We start from the raw sequence: 15,000 nt of genomic DNA on the forward strand, positions 1-15,000 counted from the left end.
TACCTCTGCACGGCTTATGATTGTAAAGGCTCATGATCAAATAAATTGGTTAATAAATTCTAGGATTAATCATTGTCATGTCTGTTATATTTACGTTTCCTCTCTCTCTCTCTCTCTCTCTCTCTCTCTCTCTCTCTCTCTCTCTCTCTCTCTCTCTCTCTCTCTCGCAATAAAAATAATAGTCACCGGTAAACTTCTGCGTTATTCTGGTCATTTTCTTCGAGAAAGTTAAGATAGAAAACGTACATTCGAGCGATGTCTAACCTATACTGCAAGTCTGCTTATGATCCTATTTAAGATAGTTTTTTTTAAAAAAGCATATATACTTTTAAGATTCATTTAACTATACGTCTGATATGGGCCAAAATTATTTTAGTGAAACAATACATAGCAATTATGTGATTATTCATAGTCATTTAATTATCTTTTACTGATTTACTTATGAAATACTGTGCATAATATTATACGAATATTTTTTTTCAGACGTTAATCGGTTTCCTAAGAGATACAGAAAGATAGAGTTTAATCGAAGCTTTCTATATTATATGCATATGCAGGAGTGTATTATGTGCGGTACATGTGATGTCCTTTCAGATCTGTTTAGTTATACCTTAGGGCAGACTTGACTGTGGACAGAGTCGAGTCTTGTAGTGCTATTGACCTGGTAACCACGAGGTCCACATATAAACTTCGTAACCCAGGCGTCGGGGCCACAAACTTGATCTCATTCAAAGAGCTAAAAGGGCAGGTAAAAGTCGTTTCTGCTGGTGGTTTTAGGGACACTGGACCTCATTTGTCCAGAGTTCTTCAGGGAAGTGGTCAGGGTCCTTTGCAATTTTAGTCCTTGAAGCTACGTTGCCACTATTCATGCTAATTTTCACTAATTTTAAGGAAGATCAGAGTGGGCCAGGAATTGGTGTAGTCAGTGGAGTGTGAGACAACTCCAGCAAAGTTAATGCTTAAATGATTATTCTATATGCACAGTAGATTCGTTCATTGTATCCTACTTGATAATTCTGAATACTTTACAGTGCTATACATTCTCCAACAACTCCCGGTATTATTTTATTTTTTTCACAGCACCTACAAAAAAATTTCCTAAAAGCAAGGAAAATTAAAGAGAAAATCATAATGAAGGTTATCAAATGAGTTTACAATGTAGGTAAGATTCCTCGAATTGGTGATTATCTATTCCTGGCAATGGTGATTAGGATTTGGACCATCATACATGAATTCTGTTGTAACAGGGAACTTCATTAGGATTTGGACCATCCTACATAAATTCTGTTGTAACAGGGAACTTCATTAGGATTTGGACCATCCTACATAAATTCTGTTGTAACAGGGAACTTCATTAGGATTTGGACCATCCTACATATATACTGTTGTAACAGGGAACTTCATTAGGATTTGGACCATCTTACATAAATTCTGTTGTAACAGGGAACTTCATTAGGATTTGGACCATCCTACACAAATTCTGTTGTAACAGGGAACTTCATTAGCACCTTTAGCAGTTGCATATCCATAACCTATTACATGCTGTCACATTACTGAACGCCAGCATCCTCATTCCGCTAGCGCCCGAGCTGGAATAAGGTGAGCCGTGTTGTGTATGGAAAGCGAGCGCACGGACTAGAGAGTTGCCACGTTGTCATTCCCGTTGTTACAAAGCTACATAGAGTGGGCTGCGGTTCTGCATGCCTGTATTCTGAGTCTAACTTCCATGACGCAATGCTTGCTTTTCCTTACATTGTCGTTAAGTACCTAGGTATCCAATTTATTTCATCATTTCTTTATCATTATTTTCTTTTTCTCTCTCTCTCCCTTTTTGCACACGGGGCCGCCTAATCTTTTGAAATGTGTATTTCAAGTTAATGATCTTCAGTTGAGACTTGTATCTTGTATCGTACGGGTATATGCTCATTTTCAATAATAATATATTCAATCATGATTTTGTGTATGTGCTTTCGATATCTTCCTAAATCGTGCACTTCTCTGATCAATAACAGAATAAAACCAGTAGGTAAATAAAACACTTTTTTTTTTTTCACCGTCATGAAAACAAACCGTTATCCAGGTGCTGTTGTGGTAGGTGCATGTTCGTTCGTTCGTTCTTACGGCAGTGTATTGCGTGTGGATTACAGGGTCACTGAGAGAGAGAGAGAGAGAGAGAGAGAGAGAGAGAGAGAGAGAGAGAGAGCCCCCCAACGCTATTGATTAGTACTAGGTGTTCGGGTAACCACAGCTGCACAATACACTCATACAAACAGACACGAGCACACGTACGTACACACACACACTCACGCGCGCTTGCGCACCCACAAAAACTCGCATGGTTCGGATGCATGTTTTCTTGTCTCCCAAGGAACACGCGATGGGTGGACGGCAGCGCACCCGAAATAGCCATTTCGTAACGACTCGAGATTATATTTATTTATATAATAATATCAGTCACCAGGGCTCTATGTTGTTGTGTTGCGTCTGAGACGTCATTGTAATTAAGGCATGGAAATTAAGTTGAGGTCATTCCGTCGCGTTTGTTTTGTTTTTAATTTTATTTATTTATTTATATACATTTTGCGTTTCTTGCGCGCATGGACTTTCTTTTAAAAGGGATTAAATGCCTTGAATTGTTTTGTTTATATAATTAGAGAGAAGGGTTGTGGGTCATGCATGCAAACGGCCTAAAGGTTATATTATATTATATAATATATATATATATATATATATATATATATATATATAATATATATAATATATATAATATATATAAATGTGTGTGTGTTTGTGTCTGTGTAAAGGAAAGAAAATTGACTATTAAGTACATTAAGAGAAAATATGTGGATTCCATGTATAGTCTCAAAAACTGTTTGGGTGTTTAAAAAAAAAAAAAATCAATAAAAACCTTTCCATTTCATCTAATCTTTTGAAGAGGGATTCGTGACATACACCCGTATATAGCCATAGAATGACACGTTCAGTGTGTTACAAGATTAATAAGGAAAATCTTACAGTAAATTAATTGTCATTTGACCTCTATTCCGTAATTTAAAATTGCAGTTTATAACAGTTTAGTTAAAGATATCAATCAACTTTGTTCCAAGAGCATTTTCAAGCTCGCACGAGACGAATTTCTTTCGCGACTGTCGAAGCCCTTATCAGAATAAGGTTTCAGAAGGCATTTTATACAATTTTGACCTCTATGACTTCCGGAATACCTATCCGAAGGGGTCAAAGACCCCTTTCAGATAGAAAGGCCCCTATGAACCATATCTATTACCATATGCTCGGAAGGGTGTTTATTGATCGACCATAGGCCTAATGCTTGGCGGAGCGTCTGGGTACACGGCGAGTGTAGGATTAGAGGTAATGCCGACGACAGGAATGTTCAGCTGGTAAATGTCTTATTATCTTTAATTTGTTGATTGAATCCTGCTGTTACAATGGTGGTAATAGCGTAATAACGTTTAGTGTACCATTAATGTTATGTAAAATTAACGCCATAATAGTACTAAGAGATTATAGTACTGAAAAGTGAAAGTTATGGTACTAATCGTTAATGTTCGTCGAAAGCCGGAACGTTTTACTGTCACCGGCTTCGGCAAGGACGAAAATACTATTGGAAATCGATAAAAAAAAAAAAAAAAAAATTCTCAGTAGGGTCTTTTGGTGTAATGTGTTTTGTTCTCAGTAGGGTCTTGTGATGTAATGTGTTTTGTTCTCAGTAGGGTCTTGTGATGTAATGTGTTTTGTTCTCAGTAGGGTAATCTTGTGGGATGTAATGTGTTTTGTTCTCAGTAGGGTCTTGTGATGTAATGTGTTTTGTTCTCAGTAGGGTCTTGTGATGTAATGTGTTTTGTTCTCAGTAGGGTCTTGTGATGTTGTGTCTCAGTAGGGTCTTGTGGTGTAATGTGTTTTGTTCTCAGTAGGGTCTTGTGATGTAATGTGTTTTGTTCTCAGTAGGGTCTTGTGGTGTAATGTGTGTTTTGTTTTCGGTAGGGTCTTGTAATATATGATGGAGTACGAACAGTTGAAGATTTTCCTCTGAACTATTTCGATCTTAAGAAATAAGAGAGACCGGAGGCTGAAAGTACTAACTAGCCTTATCGGAATCGGAATTGGAATATCAAATTTAGGCCAAAGACCCAGCGCTAGGAACTATGTGACCATTCAGCGCTGAAAATAATGTCGAAACAATTGATAGGAGAGGATGGTAGGTAAGATGGAAGAAGGAGAATACGACTGGAGGTATAGTAAAAGGAACGAAAGGGGTTGCAGCTAGGGGCCGAAGGAACGCTGCTACAAAGAACTTCAAGTAATGCCTACAGTGCAACCGCGTGAGGTACTGACGGCACTCCTACCATACGGGGAGCTATAGTAGATTCACATCAACAGTGCATCAGATGTTTAGGCCAGTCCCTTACGACGCTCCTGATTGGCTGTTGATAAGCCCATCACAGGGCTGGAAACGCTGAGTCTCTCTCTCGAGAGTTCACATAGACAGGATATATGTTCCACCTCTCTTGAGAGATACGTCTTCCAAAAGTATCTCTCAGGAGAGGTGGACCATACATCCTGCCTATGTGAACTTTGTCGAGAGACTGAGAGTTTCCAGCTCTGTGATGGGCTTATCAACAGCAAATCACAAGTGTCATAAGGGACTGGCCTGGACATCAGATGCACTGCTGATGTGAATATACTGCAGCCTTATCGATTAGGAAGATCTTGAAACGATGGCATGGTAGAGTGGAGAGAAAAGGAGGAGAAAACAAACCAAGAATGGAAAGAAAAATTAAAATTATTTGATATATGCCTCAAAATGAATCTGAAAAATAGAATATAATTTAGAATTGAGAGGAAATAAAGACGAAAGCGATGCTGTGTGACGAGGAGACATCGTGGAAACGTGGAATTCGTGGTTTGTGGGAATTCTGAAATAAAATTCTTCCTTTAGTGAATAAATAGCCGAAAACTAACCCAGTTTACCGCAAGGCAAGCATGAATGACATGTATTGATGCCTTATACATTGAATGAGCGTTCCACACGTTTATGCTTTCTGTAGCTGAGTGGATTAAGCGTTCTTTTTATTGAGTTTAGTTGTTGGTGGTTCATATCACCTAGGAGATGGTTGATTATTGTTGGCACATAATACAGTAAGTTATATACATCATATATATATATATATATATATATATATATATATATATATATATATATATATATATATATATATAAATATATATATATATATATATATATATATATAAATATATATATATATATATATATATTATATATATATATATATATATATATATTTACGACTGTAGTATGCAATATAAGTGTGTTAGACACACACGCATACGTCAATCAGTAATAACAGCCCCACAAGTTCAGTCATCAATCATTTGAAACATAAATCACTTCGCTTCTGAGAGAGAGAGAGAGAGAGAGAGAGAGAGAGAGAGAGAGAGAGAGAGAGAGAACCCACGTCAAGGCTGCGAATTACCACCAGAACTTCCGACAACTTCCAATAATTCCACCTTCCAACTTCTAACTTCCAAACTATGACCTTCTTCACGTAGCTACGACAACTTCCAGCTTCCAAAAGATGACGTCTTCACGTAGCTACGACAACTTCTAAAATTCCATGCAAGGACCATGTTCACGACAGCTGCCAAACGAAGACCGTGTTCGCGTAGCTAACACAACTTCCAACTTCCAAACGAGGACCGTGTTCGCATAGCTACGACATCTTCCAACTTCCAAACGAGGACTATGTTCGCATGGCTACGACAAGTCCACCGTTTCTATGTAAAACTTCGTCTTCACTCTCTTAAAAGGTTATTATAGCGACGGCTTCTCGATAAATCGTTATGGAGCCCAAGTCAGGTCATCAAATTTACGGCTGTAAACAACCATTCTCGTGCGTGCGATGCCAAGGAGACGTAAACAGAAGAGTCAATCAAGTGGTTACATTGTTTTAAATGGCGGTTTAAAATATAAACCTCTAATGAACGAATTTTTTAAAAATCTGTTTGACTCTTCATACTGCGTCATGTCTGCCGTCAAGCATGCGAGCACACGCACGCACGAATCACCCTACACACGCACACACACACACACACGCACTACAACATAAATGCACGCATTTACGCTCAAATGCATGTGTACGTACAATTATTACTGAAATAATCGCCAGAAATCTCAGTGATAAGGTTATTACTTTAATTATTGCATTGGTCATGGCGTCACGGGGGTATGTTTCCTATAGGATACATTGAAATATATATATAATATAATTATATATATATATATATATTATATATATATATATATATACATACATACATACATACTGTACACAGAAAAACTGGGCAATATTGTAGATGTTTGTGCAAAAAAAGTATTTAAAAATATATTGGGACAAAATTCCAGTCTTTTTATCATACTAATCTGTTGATTATCTATTATTTATACGTAGTTCCTGTATTATTATTATTATTATTATTATTATTATTATTATTATTATTATTATTAATTATTATTATTATTATATTAGTTTCTAACCTTGACGCTGATGCGTTACGTGCTAAATTTGTTTTGTCACGTTACCTACACGCACACACGCACGTAGAGAAAGAGAGAGAGAGAGAGAGTGTGTGTGTCTGTGTGTGTGTGTGTGAGAGAGAGAGAAAGACGTCCAAATTTATATGTATCCAAGGTTATTCGATCGATATAGCTTGCCGTTGACTATTATAGGTTTGATAAAATGGTATCACCCGAATTAGTAATGACGGGAGGAGAAGCTGTCACGTTTTCTATCAAACGTGTCCTCAAGCACCCCTCCCCCCAACAACCTTCAACCCCCTACAGTAGAAGAGAGAAAAGAGAGAGAGAGAGAGAGAGATGTGCAAGTGTTTTGGGAAGGTTCAAACGCTCGCTTCAGGTCAGTCGGTATCTGGCAGTGAGCGCGGGAGGTTGCCATCGGTTACGAGAGGCGAACCGGAGATATCTCGAGAGACTGAAAGACATCGGTCTAGAGTGATATCCAGAGAAATGGTGGAGTCGAAGAAATAACCGTCATGAATTTGGGATATCCGTTACTGAACGCACAATGAACACCTCGAAACTAACACGTGGTGCTAATAAGGAAACAGCAGATGTGCAATAGTAAATAGAAAGCAGAAATATCTTTTTAGAAATAATTTATAAGTGGTAATCGCATAAGTGATTCGAGATGGAGCGCTCATTTTACTACGTTGAAATAGAACAGCCTGACTGACTAGGCTTTAATAATAAAAAAAAAGACTTGGTTTCAAAAAGACTTTCCATGTTCTTTCGTGGATTTAGACTTTCACGTCCGTCTTGGATTGAGACTTTCATGGATAACATTAGTGATGAAGATGTTTTATTCAATCAGAAAAGGGCACGTATAGACCAATGAATGTTACTTCTCGCGACGCTGAAAGAAAATCCGAGATTATAACTTAAAATATTTCACTCTTGTCAGTATACAACGCAATTCTTATATTTATTGAATACAGACTTATTATACTAGATCTTCAAGCATAAAAAAACTGCATTTTAAATTTTGAACACAATTTTTATATTGTTCAATTAAATTACACAAACTATTGTAAGAGATCTTCAAGGAAAAATACTACATTTTAAAGTGAATGTGGAAAACGTTTTTGATGTCATACTGATAATCATACTCTTGGATTTTCTAACTTTTTTTTTTTTGGAGGCTTTGAGTTCTGCATGGTTTTAAGAACTGCTTCGCTTAAGAAAACTGCATAAACGCAATGTATGTGTGTATTTATATACATTTGCATCTTTAAATTTACGTTCATGCAAGTGTATCAATATATATATATATATATATATATATATATATATATATATATATATATATATATATATATATATATATATATATACATACGTATTTATATACTTATCTGCATAAATAAAAAGAATAAAAGCGTCAAGGTCCGCCATTAGAAATTAATCATAATTAATCATAATTATCAAGCATCAGATTCTCTTTTCTTGTCTTTAATTAATCTCTTCTCTGCTTTACATCGTCGTTGCTTTCGTCCGTGAAAATAATTTAAAGAAATTAATTTACTTATTATTATTATTATTATTATTATTATTCCTAGTGCTTTTATAGTGTCTGTTTCCCCTATTCTCTGTGCAGTTTGGGGAACAGAATACATAGTTTTCTAGTAAGACTTAGCATCATTATTCTGATGATTTTTTATTTCCATTCATGCTAGGTAACCCCCTATGAGAAAAAGGTAGGTTGATAAGACGATAATGATTTAAAAATACAAAATATAGAAAATGGGCGCTAACGCTGATGGGTACAGCTGGTTTCTTCGGATAAGAAAATAAGCTAGAAAAAATTTACATTATACTGACGGAATGGTGTACAAAATACAACGTTCACATGCAGAGTAAGCAACAGATTTCTCAGGCGTGAGTTTGATACTTACCGAGAAAATGTAGACAATAGATTCAGCTTCCCCACTCTGTTTTTCTGTCTCTGAAGAAAGGAACTGGGGCAGATATCTGAGTCATTGGAGCCTTAGTTAATTCAGAGACTCTTAGGTAGACGAATCTAGGTCTTGCCCTTCTGAAGGACTTATTCATCGTGTTCTGAAAAGTTGGAAAAGGTCAGGCACTTAGCGCAGTCCTCGGGTCGTGAACCAATCGTCTGTATTTCTCCTGGTTGCAGTTTTGTAGCTACAAAACCGTACGAAAGTATTCAAAAGTTGTCAGAATATAGATAGAGATATAACGAACTTTGATGTACGTTTTCGTGGTAGTCCCAATAGATGGAGAAATATTACGAACTTTTATGTTTTTTTTTTTTTTTTTTTTTTTTTGTGGTAGTCTCAATAGATAGATATTACGAACTTTTATGTACTTTTTTGTGGTAGTCTCAATAGATAGAGAGATATTACGAACTTTTATGTACTTTTTTGTGATAGTCTCAATAGATAGAGAGATATTACGAACTTTTATGTACTTTTTTGTGATAGTCTTAATAGATAGAGAGATATCACAAATTCACGAATTTTTGTGTACTTTTTTGTGGTAATCTCAATAGTTGCGGTAGTCTCAATAGATAGATAAAACGAACTTTGATGTGCTTTTTTGTAGTAGTTTCAATGTCGTCAACTTAAACAATGCAGTTTTGTAGCAAAAAAAGGCAAACTACAAAAGTCTTCAATGATTGTCAGATTATAAAAAGAGAGACACATCCCGAACTTCTACGTAACTTTTTGGCGTTCGTTTCTGTCTCGTCGACTAAAATATGTAGTTTTGTAGCTAAAAAAAATCTGTACAAGAGTATCAAAAGATTGCCAGAATATGAAGAGAAATCAGGTAATAAACTCCTAAATACTTTTATCTCATCAACTAAAATAAATGTAGTTCGTAGCTACAAAGCTCTCCAAAAGTATTCAGACTGTCACAATATAGAGAGAGAGACATATGCCGAACTTCTATATACCTGGCGTTCGTCTCAGTATCGTCAACTGAAAATAGTAGTTTTTTTAAATAAAAAAAAACTGTACAGCTGCACTTAAAGATTGTCAGAATATATAGAGAAATCAGCTGAACTTCTCTATACTTTTTTAGGTGTTCGTCTCTCTCGCCAAATAAAACAATCTATCACCTCTGCTGAAGGATACAGTCTTAAAATTTTTTTCCATGAAAGAATTATTTGATGCACGCTTTCGGATACAAAATAATCCAAGGGAATATACCTTGGCGTTTGTCCAAGGTTATCTAATATGTGCGAATATTCTAAATCTCTAAATCATCGGTTATCACGAAGGTTTAACGTGGGAATGAAATGAAAAGCGAGTAGGAAGTAGGGTAAGCAGGCAATATCGAAGTATAAGCAATTTTATTTTTTAGGATTAAGGACTTCTAGCAAACAAATAAAAGAGACCTTGAGCCATTTCAGGTCGTGAAAGGAATTATAAAACATTATGAATACGGTTGGAAATTTCATTATTATTATTATTATTATTATTATTATTATTATTATTATTATTATTATTTTATTATTATTATTATTATTATTATTCTGTTTAAGGTTGGTGGCTCTGTCAGCTGATTGCCGTTATCAACCACAGAAAATGTGATAAAATAAATAATTATCAGCTTAAGGTAATATATTATTATTATTATTATTATTATTATTATTATTATTATTATTATTATTATTAAAGTCAGCTTAAGAAAATATAGAACATTACTCATAATAACGTTGCATCATTGTCATGTTTCAGGTCCTGTGTTTTTGTTTGTTTACAAATATTTAGCTTTTTTGTTTTATTATTTTTTTTTCAGTACAGTTCCATTTTGTATACAACTAGTGATCGTTTAATTTCTTTAGAAGCTTGTTTTATATAGTTAAAACATTTGAGATTTAATTAATTTGAGTGTTTGCACATTTTGATTAAGCGATTTGTATATCCGTTTATTTTTATCCTGTGTGGAACAATAATTGTATATAGTTAACGAACTCCATACAGAGATTTGCCGTCGTTCAGCCCGTGGCCAGTCTCTCCTCAGTGACACCTATAAAGGTTAATCTAGTGTAGTAAAGCTTGCCTATAAACACGCTAATAACATACCACCAACAAATCACATGCAAGTTGAATAGAAGTTGATGACTTATTGGTTGTCACAAAGAATGCTTAATACAATTATATCAAGCATTCGTCAAAGTATTTCTCCACTTGCTGTCGTCGACTTGTTTTCAATTTGTTTGTGATATGTATACGATTATTTGCCATGTGTTGATGACGTTTTATGTAAGGTAGCGGTTAGGCAACCTGACCTCTTAAAGGCGAGACTTGCCTTCCTGACCCTCTCTTATACAACCGTACCTTTTGACGTTTTGGATACAGTAATAATAATAATAATAATAATAATAATAATAATAATAATAATAATAATAGTTGTCTTTGGCGTATTGCGTAGTTCTGACGTCACGCGAGAATGATGGAACTCAGTGGGAAAGATTCCTTATCTCGGAATGATAACTAGCAAATATTGGCATTGATTGCACCGTGCAGACGAAAACGGAGTTGAACATAACGAGCAACCTAAAAAAAAAAAAAAAAAAAAAAAAAAAAAAGAAAATTAAAAAAAAAAAAAAAGAGAGAGAGAGAGATTAGAGAGAGAGAGAGAGAGAGAGAGAGAGAGAGAGAGAGAGAGAGAGAGAGAGAGAGAGATGATTGCAATTTTTCAATCATTTTAAAATACAGACGGTTTTGTTTCGTACGGACTGATAATCTTCTTGAATTTAGTGGAGGCAGTGGCTTACCTTTCCGCTGAAGATAGGTATAGCTTAATAATAGGTTTACCTGTCTGACAACGTCAATCTACGGGTAGTGCACCTCACGTTCAACTACGACCAAAAATCTGAACAAGGAGAGCCAATGCATTGTACTTGATGTGTTATAAGAACGATACAATTTGGCAATTACCGGCATATTGTCGTCATTATTGACGGGATAAGTGTGCTAATCATTCTGAATGTGGCGTTTCATTGTTATTGCTTATTTTATTCTTAATGTTTTTTTTTTTATATAATCTCCGAACTTTGACCTCTATGATGGTACTTCGAAATTGAAACGCGATAAGACCTTGTTGAGGGAGAGAATTTCGCCCACAGCACCAACTGTGTCACTGCCACCCCTCCTCCTCCTCCTCCTCCTCCTCCTCCTCCTCCTCCTCCTCCTCCTCCTCCTCCTCCACAAAAGATAAAAAACGAAAGACACTTCGGTTCAGCACAATTAAAAACAAAATCATTTTAAAATTTATATACATATCTTGCTGAATAACATCAATACTTTACGAGTAAAAGTTGCCATTAAGAATTAGTTAAAAATTCTAAAGAATTTTCTCTGTCATTATTCATGATATTAGTATTAGAGAAACAAATCCACCGTTATGTTTGTGTGCATATTTTTAAAGATTAACCTGTACAGAAAGCTTTCGGGAAATTGTTCAATTCCCGAGAGCTTTCTGTAAAGATTTATCTTTGAAGTATATGTACATATACATAACTGTTGATTTGTTTCTCCATTTCAAGACTCACGCTTTTATGATTATTTTTTAATACTAGAATTATGAGGCCATCTTTATTTTGCCACAAATACAAACAGAAAAAGATTAATATTATCAGCATACGGCTCTGGCAATTGCCCCATAAGCAGAATATAAACCCATAGTAGTGAAATTCCAGAAAACGCTAGACTGCTGCCGGACAGAGAATTAATCTTCAATTGCGATTAACTTGGACAGTTAGCTTGAGGTCTAAAATTATAGAGTGATGCGTTGTCATGACAGTCTACTGGAGAATTTGAGAAAAGTGAACTACGTGACTTCAAAACAACATAAAGTTCCTCTCAGCCCTGATATGCAAAGCGAAATGCTCTGTCGAAAAAGTGAATATTGCAATGTTGTAATCTTACGTAGGGGGTTAGTGCCGTTAGTGTACCTCACGGGGCGCACTGTAGGCATTACTTAAGGTTCTTTGAAGCGTCCTTTTGGCCCCTAGCTGCAACGCCTTTCATTCCTTTAACTGTTTCTCCGTTCATATTATCTTTCTTCCATCTCACTTTCCACCCTTTCTTAACAATTGTTTCATAGTGCAACTGAGAGGTTTTTCTCCTGTTACACCTTTCAAAACTTTTAGCTCTCTATTGCCCTTTCAGCGCTGAATGACCTCTTAGGTCCTATAGCTTGGTGTTTTGCCTAAATTTCATGTTCTAGTCCAGAGCTGTACTGGGTAAATGTAGCTTTGGTGAATTAAAGTACCATTTAATCAATCCCAAGGTTTGGTTTGAGTGCGGTTTGTCATAAACTACTTTAGAAGTTGAACACTGTAAAACTGTACCCAGGCAGAAATATGTGATTAACGATTTCTTGCCATGGTGTGCATACGTTGAAATCTTTACGAATTAGCTTTGAATTCTAGACAAGAAAAATTACTCATTGTTTTACATGTATCAGGCCAAACGCTGGTCTTATGAATTTTGTTGTGGATGTTTTTCGAACCTTTCTGATATACATTTGTCGCATTGTAGGATTTGCTTAAGGGTGTTTGCTTGCAGCGTCCCTTAGGCTTATAGCTGCACCCATGATTTAGCCTTTTACTTTACCTCCTTTCCTGCTTTCTTTCCTTAATTTGACTATCTAACAGTTCTACCTTTTTCTTAAGGTTGCTCAGCAACCTCAGCCCAATCTTTTCATTGTCTTAAGCGATAGGTTACTGAAAGTGCACGAGTGTTTGGCATAGCTGCCGTAAATCATTTTTTAAATCAAATCAGATCCACTTTTCAAACTTAAAACAATTTTTGACTGATACCAGATCGCGTCATAAGCGCTGAGTGACCGAAAGTGTCCCAGTTTTTGGCAGGGTCGCCTAAGTTTCGGCCGAAAGTGTCCCAGTGCTTGGCGTGGCCACCTTAAAATTTTGTAAAATCAATAAAATCTTCAAACTCAAAATATTTTTGGTTGCTACCAGTTCCTGTCTTTTAAGCGCTGAATGACCGATTATGCCCCAGTGCTTGGCATGGTAGCCTACATATCGTAAAATCTAAGCAGACCTTCAAACTTGAAACTTCTGTTTGTGGTTCCTACCAGTTCCTGTCTTAAGCGACGAGTGGCCGTAAGTGCCCCAGTGCTTGGCATAGCCGCCCTAAGATTTTTTTTAAATCAAATCAGATCCACTTTTCATTAAAACTTCCATTTTTGGTTGCTACAAAATTTCGGATCGACTCTTGAAACTTAAGACTTATATTTTGGTTGCTACCAGATTTCGGATCGACTCTTGATCCTTAAGACATATTTTTGGTTGCTACCAGACTTCGGATCGACTCTTGAAACTTGAGACTTAGATTTTTAGTTGCTACCAGATTTCGGATCGACTCATGAAACTGGTTGCTACCAGGTTTCGGATCGACTCTTGAAACTGAAGAATTATTAATATTTGGTTGCTACCAGATCTTGGTCAGACTTAAGAAGCGTTAGTCTGACCATCCCAGATGCCTCTGCACTATCCTCTGCACTAGAAGACAATAATATATTCTGACAGGTGGAGCTTCTATCCCTTACAAAAAAAACAAGAAAAAAAAAAAATAGCAGGATTCTCGATAATCGCCTTCGGCTATTGGAAGTCCTCTTGTTTTGCACGTCACGTTCTCCCGAATTCGTCGTGAAACCTTAATGATGTACAGGAGGTTGCTGTCGGCGGAGGCCGAATGACCAAGGTTGTTAAATCGATTCGACGCGATCTCGACAAGAAATTTGCTCAACTGAATTAAGGGTGGGGGGGCGGGGGGGGGGGGGGGGGGGGGGTGGGGGGGGGGGGGGGGGGGGGGGGGGGGGTGTGGGGGGCGGATGTGTGTATGTGAAACATTTGTCTGATGATAATTGTCATTTGCAAGACCGGGTATGCTGTGGTAGCTTCTTTAAGAGTGATAGTTTTTGCGCTTATTTTGCTAGACTATATTTTTGCTTTCTGATTTCTTTGGGTATTCGACTGTAATCATTATTTTTCTTTAGATTTCTTCTATATTACATTTGCTAATAATTGATTCACATAGTTCTGATAGATTATGTATAATAATAATAATAATAATAATAATAATAATAATAATAATAATAATAATAATAATAATAATAATAATAATAATAATAATAATAATAATGATCCAAAAAAACTCCTTTCAGTTTTCTTCTGAAGACTGAAAAAGAAACCCACGAAATTATTGTGTATAACGTGTTTACTTATAAATATTTACATTTTATTTTTTCTCAACACTGGAGTACTTTCTGGCTATATCTGTAGCCCTTTTTCAAGAGATGTAAATACTTATAAGTAAACACGTTATACACGGTGATTTTGTGGGTTTCTTTTTTAATAATAATAATAATTCTTACACCAGTGGGACATT

General features: G+C 36.0%; 1 protein-coding gene across 9 annotated transcripts in view; it reads left to right on the forward strand.

Annotated features, from left to right (window-relative positions):
* The window catches only part of LOC135204174 (cyclin-dependent kinase-like 4), a 176,463-nt gene that overhangs the window by 92,249 nt on the left and 69,214 nt on the right, over positions 1-15,000 (forward strand). Inside the window, exon 3 of one of the 9 annotated variants that reach the window (XM_064234227.1) lies at positions 10,122-10,195. The exons of 6 other annotated variants lie outside the window; for them this stretch is intronic. The gene's annotated coding sequence lies outside the window, so the exon portion shown is untranslated. Of the gene's footprint in view, positions 1-6,971; positions 7,178-10,121; positions 10,196-15,000 lie in introns of those variants that run through there. 2 more of the 9 variants (XM_064234224.1, XM_064234226.1) reach the window with 2 other exon arrangements.

Source organism: Macrobrachium nipponense, chromosome 44 (assembly GCF_015104395.2).
Source record: "Macrobrachium nipponense isolate FS-2020 chromosome 44, ASM1510439v2, whole genome shotgun sequence".
Lineage (NCBI taxonomy): Eukaryota > Metazoa > Arthropoda > Malacostraca > Decapoda > Palaemonidae > Macrobrachium > Macrobrachium nipponense.